Raw genomic sequence first — 10,982 nt, 5'->3', positions numbered from 1 at the left:
GTAATCATGGAGAAGAGTGGGCCAATATTTACAGAAACCTAGAAGGGAGACACTTGGGTAAGGACAGTCCTTGTGCTTGGGATAACTTGCCAGCCAAAAACCACCTCCTCTTCTACCAAGTGTGGCACTCCAAGTCATCAGCCCTTCCCAGACTCTCAGGGAATGAGTCATACATTGCCAGAATCCAGACCCTAAAATTCCCTCTTGGTTGTCCAGAAGGGAGACCTTGCCCATGCTGGGGGTGGGGAGAAAAAGAACTATTATACTAGTACATGTACATGTTGTCTCCTTTGTTCAAATGTAAGCTCCCTGAGGTAAGGAACTATTGCTCTACTGTCGTTGTATTCCTATCAAATGATGCAGTCCTTAGCACATAGAAAATATTTAATAAATGCTTGTTGATTGATTTATTAAGTAGCTAATCTCTCAGGTCTCTTTGGTTCTAAATTTAGGACTAGGAAGATAGTCTAAATATCATTTTCCCCATTTAAAAGATGAGGATGCTGAAGCTCCTAGTGTGAAACTTGTACCCAGGAACAGCTAGGTGGCACAATGGATAGAGCACCGTGCCGGAGTCAGGAGGACCTGAGTTCAAATCCGGCCTCAAACACATAACACTTACTTAGTTGTGTGACTTTGGGCAAGTCACTTAACCCCAACTGCCTCACCAAACCAAACCAAACAAAACAAAAAAAGAAAAGAAAGAAAATTGAACCAATATCCTGACTGACACCCCAGGGTTCTTTCCATTGTCTCATCTGGGTGATTTAGAACTCCCTCAGCTAATTCTTGGAGGCTCAGAGAGTTGTGCATGGTCACACATAATGAATATCAGAGGTAGACGTTGAGCCCAGGATTTTCTGACTTCAAGTAAGGGACTCCATCTACTATATAGACCTAGGAGGCACATCAGAGCCATTTATTCTCTCCCCACCCCCCACCCCCGCCCCTAATTTTACCGGAAGCTGAAGTCCAAGGAGGTTAGGTAACTTGTCCAGGGTTACATAGATGAATGATCTGAACCCATATCTCTAACTAGAGTCTAGACTTAGGATACATTGCCCTGCCTCCCTTGCCATCAAACAGCCCCAATCCTTGTTCCTTTTAGGCCACAAAGAGAATTTGTAACAATTTTAGTGCCTGGGTTTAAAGTTCATTATTTGACTGTGTGTCATTTATAACTGACAAGAGTTCTAGTCAAGGTGGAGGGCTGCCACAGAAACATTGGCTTGTCTCTTTTTTAAAACTTTTTTCTGTTACTTTGTTTATGATCACCTTGAAATGAGTAGTCCTACAAAACAGAAATATTTTCACTGTCAGTAAAGCTTGGCCTTGTAATGCATCTTTGTATTTATACTGAATTAATGGAGTGTGGAGATGCCAGCACCAGAAATTAAACAGTTAATGTCAGAATTTCAAAATCCCAAGTCAAGAAGCTACCTATGCTTTCTCTCTGCTTTACTAGGAAGTCTAATTTGAATGGCTGCATCGAGTCTAATCTTAGCTGTTTAATTTTATTATTCATCCCAGCTATATGGATGAAGGGGAGAAGTTACAAAGTATTATCTTCAAAGATGGTGACAGATAATGTTGGGAGAGAAAAGAGAGAAATCCTCAGACCTTCCTTTTAATTTCTGGTAAGCCATATTTAGGTGTCCCATGACTTCAAAGATCTGTGATTTCATACCTGTACTGATCCAGATCCAGACCTCTCCAAAATTTAGGGGAAGTGAATTTGGTCAGGGTCATGCAGGAAGGAAGCATCTGAAGCAGGACTTGAATCCAGGTACTCTAGGCTCTAGGCTCAGTACTCTACACCACATTTATGGACTGTTAGAAGCCATGTTAGAGATAACCTAGACCAACTCTGCCATTTTATAGAGGAGGAAACTAGTCCACAGAGATTAATTGGTTTCTCAAGGTCACCCAATAAAATAGTGGCAAAGCAGAAATTATAACCTGAGGCTCATGAGTTGCCTCTATACTCTGCTGATTCATAAGTTTTCGAGTTATTTAAATAGAGACTGTCTTTCAAATACACTCAGAGGCTGTCTACTTCTTTTGTCAAATATTTGTTCAGTAATTGTGATTGACTGACTAATTGCCTTATCAAAAAGTATGTTTTTTAATTAATTTATTTTGATCTATCAATAATCACTTCCATATGCTTTTGAGTTTAAAATTTTTCTCCCCCTTCCTCCCCACTACCCTCCCCAAGACAGTGCACAGTCTGATATAGGCTCTCTCTCTATATATGTATATATGTGTATATACATATATGTGTGGTGTGTGTGTGTGTGTGTGTGTGTGTGTGTGTGTGTGTGTATATATATATATATACATTCTTATTAAACATATTTTCAGATTAGTGATGTTGCAAGTAAAAATTAGAACCAATAGGAGGAACCACCAGAAAGAGGAAACAAAAGTCAACAGAAGAGAAAAAAATAGCAAATAGTATGCTTCGATCTGCATTCAAATTCCATAGTTCTTTCTTTGGATGTGGGTAGCATTTTCCATCACAAGGCCTTTGGAGATGTCTTACATCAAAAGGTATGTTTTAAGCAAGGTATTGTCTGTAACTAATAATACTTTCATTTTTTAAAAATTCAATTTTATTTTATTTTCAGTTCCAAATTCTCTTTCCCCCAACTCTGACCCACTGAGAAGGCAAGAAAAACAAAACCAATCAAAATATATATAGATATGTGAAACAAATTTCTGCATTAGCTATGTTCCCAAAAAAAAGAAAAAGAGCTAGAAAGAAAAAAAAATATGCTTCATTCTACATTCTGAGTTCAACAGTTCTCTGTCTGAAGGTAGATTGCATTTTTTACCATGAATCCTTTGGTATTGTGGTGGGTCATTGTGTTAATCAGAGTTACTGTCTTTCACAGTTGATTATATTTACAATATTACTGATACTGTGTAAATTGTTCTCCTGGTCTTACTCACTTCACTTTTCATCAGTTCATATGTCTTCCTAGGACTAATAATATTTTCAATCATTTCACCCAACTCACTGGTTGTGATGGGGGAATTAGAGTATTTCTGGCTCCTGAATGCTACTTCTGAGTTTACCCTTTACTACCATCACTCAACCTCTCCTTTGATGTTCATTCAATCTATATCTACTACCCAATCAAAATTCTTTTATCTCTTGTCTACCAATCTCTAGGACAGAGGTGGGGAACCTGTGGCCTGGAGGCCAGATGTGTCCTTCTAGGTCCTTGGGTGTGGTCTTTTCAGTCTAAGTTTCACAGAACAAATCCTTTTATTGAGGGGATTTTTTTCTGTGAAGTTTGGATTCAGTCAGAGGACCACTTGAGGACCTCCAGGCCACAGGTTTCCCACCCCTGAGATGCTTCCTTTCTTTCCTCAATGAGTGCTCATAGTCTTTCTCTTCTCCAACTCCTGCCTTCATATTAGGAGAGCTCAACGTAAATATTTATAATCCCTCAAACACTCTAACCTCACAATTCCCCATTTACTCATTTCCCATGACCTCTTTCTCCACTCTACCTCAGCTACACACAGAAATGATCACACACGTGTGATATAGACCCTGCCCTCAATTAGATTACATTTATAGAAATAAAGACATATATTTATAGAAATATATATGTCTTGTAGAAATAAGACATATCCCAGGATAAGTATATTGCCCATTTTATGGAAAATTCCTCTTCAGCCCTTAATTCCCAATAAAACAAATTAACATAGATGACTGATTTTTTTTTTGGTGGTGAGGCAATTGGGGTTAAGTGACGTGGCCAGGGTCACACAGCTAGTAAGTGTCAAGTATCTGCTCTGAGGTAGGATTTGAACTTAGATACTCCTGACTCTAGGCTCAGTGTTCTATCCACTGTGCCACCTAGCTGCCCCTATGGATAACTAATTTGACAGTTATTCTTTTTCCTTTTCTTAAGTCTTGTGTTCAGTTTATAAATTGCTCATTTCTCTTATGGGTATAAAATGTAAGTGTTAATTTTGTTGTTGTTTTTTCCCCCATAGTTTGAAATCACAAAGACATTCTTGGGTAGTGTGCATGGAGGCATAAAAGAAAATATCTTGAAGTCAGCATATACTTATAACTATATTTCAAAAAGGCTATACTTTTATTAAGAAGTAACAGAAAACTGAAAAATCTCCATCAAATCAAGGGTAGGACAAAGTGTCTTTTACATTAGCCGAGAGAAAAGAAACACAATTACTACTTTTGGTCACAGGGAGCTAAAATACAAAAATCTAATATTTTCTTTTCCCTAAAATAATCAAGCTAATAAAATAACAACTTTTAAAGACAGATATTAGTAGAATAAGAAAGTCTACAAGTTACAGAGCTATCTCCTCCAACAATCCCTTCTCAAAAAACCTAATACTCTTTTTTGATGACAATTGTTTTAAAAAAAAAAAGTCAATAGGGAACACAGAATTCAATTTATAACAAATTAGAATGCTAGTATCTCTTGATAAAGGGCTATATTCCAGTCAATTTAGCCAAATTGCAAAAATCTGTATATACAAAGTTGCTTTTACATGGTCTTGTACCAAAACATTGGAAGTGTTTTGTTCTTGGTTATCTTGACTGTAAGTTTGGAATTAATTTCTTAAGTTGTGCCATTGAATCAGTGACCACACAGTGGCATTTGGGGACATCTCCATTTGTAGATGCTCGTGCCTTGGCCTGTTATGTTCCTATAGCTAAATGGGCACACCATATATTCTTTGGCCATCTTACTTTTTGTATATCACAACTAATTTCAGTTCAGCAAATATGTTTGGTTGTGTTTTTTTTAAGCTCCTACTATGTGCCAGGCATTCACAATAAAACAATTTTTAAAATCACCCAGTACCTATAATCTAAGAGCTTACATTCTATTTAACATGATCATTCTACTATGAAGATGACCACAGGTTACAAAATGGCCAATGCAAAGGATTAATAATAATAATAACCAACATTTATATTGTGCTTTATAATTTGCAAAGCTCTTTACAGAATTATCTCATGTAGTACAATAGTTAGAGAACTGACTTCAAAGTCAAGAAGATCTGGGTTGAAGTCCTGTCCAAAACCCTTTATACTTCGGTGACCCAGGACAGGTCATTTAATCTCCTAGTGCTCCCAGGCAACTCTCTAAGACTCTAAGTTGCAACACCAGTGCTGGGTGTTGATTTAAATCCACCAAAGGTATCTCTTCACCAGGGGTTCCCTGTATTAAGGAAATCACAGGTATGATTTAAAAAGAAAGAAATACTCATAATCACCCTGTGATTTAATGCTGCATGTCATATTAGCTGCATTCTGCAGATGGGGAAACTGAGGTTCAACCTGTAGTCAGAGAACCAAAATTATAAAATTTCACAGATGGAAGAGACCTCAATGATTAGTCCAACAGCTGAAAAAGAATCTTTTCTACGACAAACCTAGCAAAGAGTCAAAACAGCCTTTGCTCGAAAACCCCTGGTAAGGGAGAATTCTACATCTCCTAAAAGAGCCTAATCCACTTTTGGCTGACTCCATTAGAAAGTTTTTTACTTAAATCAATACTAAATTTGCTTTTTTGAGGGTCCCATCCATTGTTGTGTAACTGCCCCTACAGGGTTATTGTAAGGATCAAATAAAATATTTGTTTTTGTTTTTGTTTTTTTGTAAAATAATATATTTGAAGTACACTGAAAACTTTAAAATATTTATTACTGTTATATATAATAAACATAAATAATATCTACTATTATTTTCATATCTATATGTTAGAGGTAGTTCAGATAGAAATGACACTTGAATCAGGCATAATCCTATGATTGTTCTTTTATATTTAATGTCCAGTGAACCACTGGGCTGATAAATAGAATAATTTATTTTTTAATCGAATTAAAGTGTTAGGGTATAAGCTCATCTACCGTAGAATCCCTGGAAGCATCTTCAGGACAAGTCAGAAGACAGAATGACAGGGATGACACATTTTTTTCCCTGTCCTCACATGTTCCCACCCCACCCCACCTCCTTTCTGGCAGGTCTCTATATTTTGAGAATTACTTGGTCCATGTAATTTGGAAATTATGAATCTTCAGCATGCTTCCACGTATTAAAAATACTCTTAACTTCTGATGAATCAATGTTATATCCAGAAGATTGAGGACAACAGTTTTGTCTATAATAATGCTTCAATTTTATTATATTTTATTTGTTGAATTCTCAAAGATAGTTTAGGTTTTGTTTTAGTTTGTGAAGAATAATAAACCAAAGGTGTATAATTTTGACTACTTGTTCATGTCTTCCTGAGTATTTTGTAGGTGCTAAATTTTTGCAAACCTCAGGGACATGTAGTTTCCTTGAAAAATCTACATCAATCTTTATGTATTCAACAGTTTAGGGGCTCCCTAAAATGGCTGCTGTGGACTCACACAGAGGCTCTGTTCATTCTGTAATGCTTGATCTCACTGAAGGGTAAATTTCTCTCATTAGTCCTCTTCAAGAATGAAGGACAAACAACAATCTGTGAGGAGTAGTAGTAGCTTGGGACATTGTAGTGAGTGTAAAGGGCTATTTCAAATGCTTCCTATTTTCTGCATTTTTGAATGAGAATTTTTTCAACCTTGTTTTTTTAATAAATTTTTTGCTGTGGAAGAACTACACAACTTTCCTATCCGTATTTTATATTGAGTATCATTTCTAGAAGGAACATTTTTTTAAAGAACATAAACTTGATACATACCTAAGTTATATCTTGGAGATTTTCCAGGTGAGGACAATGATGCAATAGAAGAGAGAGAAACAAGATGTCAAACTCCATGGGAAGTGCCCCATTTCAGCTATTGTTGCCACGACTCTACTACCAATACGCTCTTTGCTTAGGTTCAATGTTGGGGCAAAATAGGCATTTGCAAATTATTGAACTTTTAACAAAGTGGAGGTTTATTTTGCCCTAACATATCAAAGATATGAAAATAGAACACAATGACACAGTGTCTCTGGATGCAGCCTTCTCATCTGGAAATGAGTCAGGTCAATTAGTCGTTGGGCTATAGCAACTTATGTGGCTTCAGGCACTCACCAAATTTGAGAGGTCATGATTACTTGACGTTGAGACCTTTTATGCCCGTAGACCAACAAGCTGCATCAGAGAATCTGAGGTCAATCAGGTTGCATGAGAGAAGGAAGCTGTATCAGAGTCAATGAAACTATCAGGAATCCATTGGTCCTACCACACCAGCAAATCAGAATCATCTTTGCTACATTAAAAAGACATAGAGAGTGCTCAGTAAATGTTCATCAACTACCTGACAAGAAGGGATCTGTGGGGTAGGATTAGGGGAATCATTGGAAAGTGACAATGATGTACAAAATAGCACAATAAAGTATTCTTTTTTTAAAAAAAAGTTGAAAAAAAGATGGAAGTGAGGGCAAGTAAATGAAGAAGATTACCAAGAAGTATGATAGAGTCCTATAAGAATAGTATCAGTAGCACTAAGGATCTAAATACTAAAGGAAACAAAAAGAGTATTTTTATTCTTTTTTTTTCTACCTTAGAGAAAAGAGAAGGATCAAAGAAAGGACAGGATCATTACTCCAAGTGGATGAGACGATGGTAATTGATGACAGAACAACAGAGAAAAGGTTCAAGTACTCAACTCTAATTTGCTTCTGTTTTCTCTGCCTAGGAGAACGACTTTTGGATTAGAAAGGGTCAAACAAAAATGAGAAACAGGTACCTGAAATTCAAGATAAGCAGGGAACTAGAGAGGACTTGGTGAGCTAAGTCATCAGTCCTGGATGAACTTCATCCCTGAAAACTGAAAAAAATAAAACAAAACCAAACAAACTGATAGACATAATTGCTGATCTACTGTTAGTTATCTTCAAAAGACCACATAGGTGGTGTAATATGGGAATAAGGGAATAATAAGGGAAAACATTATTTGAGAAATTATTTTTTCAAGATATATCTCTGGTATTCAAGAGATACGAGGAATTAACACAAATATATAAGACCAAAAGCCATTCCTTCTCCTTTGAAAAACTGTTGTGAAAATCTCCTTGTTCTGAGATGGGCTTGACTCAGACTTGCCTGATGGTTCAGGTTAGGAAATAGAATGAAAAGAGGTACCGCAGATCACTGAACACCTAGTGAAAAGAGATTTTCTTAACAATAGCATGGAAAAGATATTTATCAGGTATAAAGCAGATATTCAGCAGAATAAAGCACTCTTGCCTCCATATTTGCCATTGTGGTTTGCCCATTCAGAAGCCGGTGCCAAGTCTGAAAAGCCTCTGACTCCTGAGATGAGCTTTTGTATTTAGGTGACCGGAAAACTTGTCAGTGGTTTAAGCCTTAGTTCCCTGGACCAAATTATCTTAAAGAGAGTTATACCATCTTTTAGGGAAAAAATTTTAGCCTACCTGGCAGGGCCCTTAGTAGGTGTTACTTGTACCAATCACCTTCTAATGGGAAACTAACCACCAACCTCCTAAACTTATGAGCTTAGCTACAAGATTGAAAATATCCATTTCTCAGAATCAATGTTTGGTGACCAGAGGTCAAGGAAAGAAACACATGAAAGGTAAATACGGACTTGAGGTCTGTCTTCAGGCTCATCTAGGCAAGCACTTGTTCTTGCTGTTATGTTTGTGCAGTCATCATTGCTTTGTGATTACAGAGAGGAAAGAAATCTTTTTTATCCATGCTGAAAGTTCAAGGGAGAGCTTGACTTGGCTGTTTCCTACTGATGAAACTGCTTCATGAAGAGCCAGAAGCCTCTTCTTCCTTCTTAGAGCCCCTGGAATGGGTAGTTCTTCCTGGCTCAGTTGGCAATCCTCTGTAGTACAATCCCAAGTTATGGAAGCCTGTGAAAACCAGAGGAGTTACTGGTCATGCATATTAATTAGTAAGGGGCCAAAATATGTGTCCCTCCTCAAAGACCCAAAGAAGACATGCCCAGATCTATGAGAGGTGCTCCAGTTCAGCAAATCAGGGGGATTCTCACCATGATATATTTGTTAGAAAGTATGATTCACTGGGTAGAGAAGAAGGGAGGAATATCTTCAGAAATGAAGAAGAAATTAAAAAACAAAAGATATTGATAAAAGTAAGATTTATTTAAAAAAGAAAAATCACAAAGAATAAGAAAGATGCTACAGGATTGCAGAACGACAAATGTTCTTTTATTTTTTCTTTCTAAATTAAAAAATTTATTGATATATTTTGACATACATTACTTACACTTTCCAATATACCCCCTCCTTCACACCCCACCAAGAGACCCTACTTTTATAATAAAGAATGAAAAAGAGAAGAAACATATTTCAGCAAAACAAACCCAACATTGACCAAGACCTACATTATATGCAGGGTCCTACAACCTCCTTTTCCCACCTCTGCAAAGAAGGGAGGAAAGGGTATCCTTATATCTTTTCTTTGGAGCCAATCTTGGTTGATATGATTTCATGACATTTTATTATTTTGTTATTGTTCTTTCCATTAACATTTTTACAGTTATTGTGTACATTATTTTCTTGGTTCTACTTATTTCACTTTATATTAGTTCATATGTCTTCCATGCCTCTCCCTATTCATCATATTCGTTGTTTACTACAGCACAGTAATACTCTATTGCATTTGTGGGCCATATTTCATTTAGCCATTTCCCCATCAATGAGCATCTATTTTGTTTCCATTTCTGTGTCACTACAAAAAGTTTTGCTATAAATATTTTGGTGTATATGGAACCTACATTTTTATCATTCCTTTTTAATCAAACCCTTTAGGCCCTTGGGGGTATATGCTTAGCAGTGGGATCTCTGCATCAAAGGGTATGGGCACTTGAAGACATTTTTTCCCACGTAATTCCAAATTGCTCTCCAGAATAGTTGGACTAATTCAGAGTTCCGACAACAGTGTATTAGTGTGCTTCTCTTTCCACAACTCAACCAACTTTAACTATTCCCACCTTTTGTCATCTTGGCCAGTTTGCTGTTGGTGAGGTCATATACTTAGCATATTGTCCTAATTTTCAAAGATTGGAGTCTGCAAGCTTTAGGCCAGTGAGCTTTTGGTTGTGAAATTGTGAAGAGCTCTTCTTAATTAAAAAGTTTACTTGACAGAAGTAGGAAACCCCCTGCTGGGAAATTATAAGTGCCTTTAGTATGAGTTTTTAATTGTTTGATTCCTCTATAGCAGCCATAATGTTAGGCCTATAATAAGAGACCTGGTTACTATTTGTTTATATCAGTGATTTTTGCTAATTACAGCTAATTCTGATTTAGGAAAAGTCATTATTGGTAGAGATATTTAGGAAAGGGTTGAATGAAAAGTGAAAAGGTCAGTTAGAAGAGTATTTGGTTCTGGCAGAATTGTCTGGAGTAGTAAGTCTTACCTATGAACTTACGGTATGAAGACAGGAAGAAACAATCAGTGAATAAAGGAAATTAAGGAGTATTTTACTTCTATCTGTCATCTGTTTCTCTGAAGGTGGATAGCATCTTCCTTCATACTCCCAAGTCTTTCCATATTTATTTTCAATCACCAGCTCATCATTTTCCTACACCACAACAATATTGTAACCCAATCACATTCTATCTGGGAGATTGCCAATGAGAGTTTTTCCCCAATTTTCTCCATTCCCTCTATTCTTAGCTACATAGGTTTTATTTATACAGGAAAATTTTAATTTAAAATAATCCACATTATTCATTTTATACTTCAACACTACTCTCACCTTATAATATGGTTTAAGGTCTGATACTACTGAATCTAGTTCCTTTACATCTTTTCTCTCGGTTTCTTTGAAGTTCCTGACCCTCTGTTCTTCCAAATGAACCTTGCTATTATTTTTTCTGACTCAGCAAGATAATTTTTTTTTGGCTAGGCAATGGGATTAAATGACTTGTCTAGAGTCACACAGCTAGTAAGTGTCAAGTGTCTGAGGTCATATTTGAACTCAGGTCCTCCTGACTCCAGGGCCAGTGCTCTATCCAC

The 10,982-nt window shown here is 36.7% G+C and overlaps 1 long non-coding RNA gene across 1 annotated transcript in view; it reads right to left on the bottom strand.

The window, feature by feature from the left end:
* Positions 1-4,408: 4,408 nt before the first annotated feature.
* LOC144456796 (uncharacterized) overlaps positions 4,409-10,982 on the bottom strand; it is a 21,262-nt gene continuing 14,688 nt past the window's right edge. The window contains exon 2 of the long non-coding RNA XR_013485894.1: positions 4,409-8,851. This is a non-coding gene — a long non-coding RNA (uncharacterized LOC144456796). The remainder of the gene's footprint in view (positions 8,852-10,982) is intronic.

Source organism: Phascolarctos cinereus, unplaced genomic scaffold, assembly GCF_003287225.1.
Source record: "Phascolarctos cinereus isolate Bilbo 61053 unplaced genomic scaffold, phaCin_HiC Scaffold_4;HRSCAF=312, whole genome shotgun sequence".
Taxonomy (NCBI): domain Eukaryota; kingdom Metazoa; phylum Chordata; class Mammalia; order Diprotodontia; family Phascolarctidae; genus Phascolarctos; species Phascolarctos cinereus.
This window is presented reverse-complemented; position numbering and strand designations above follow the sequence as displayed.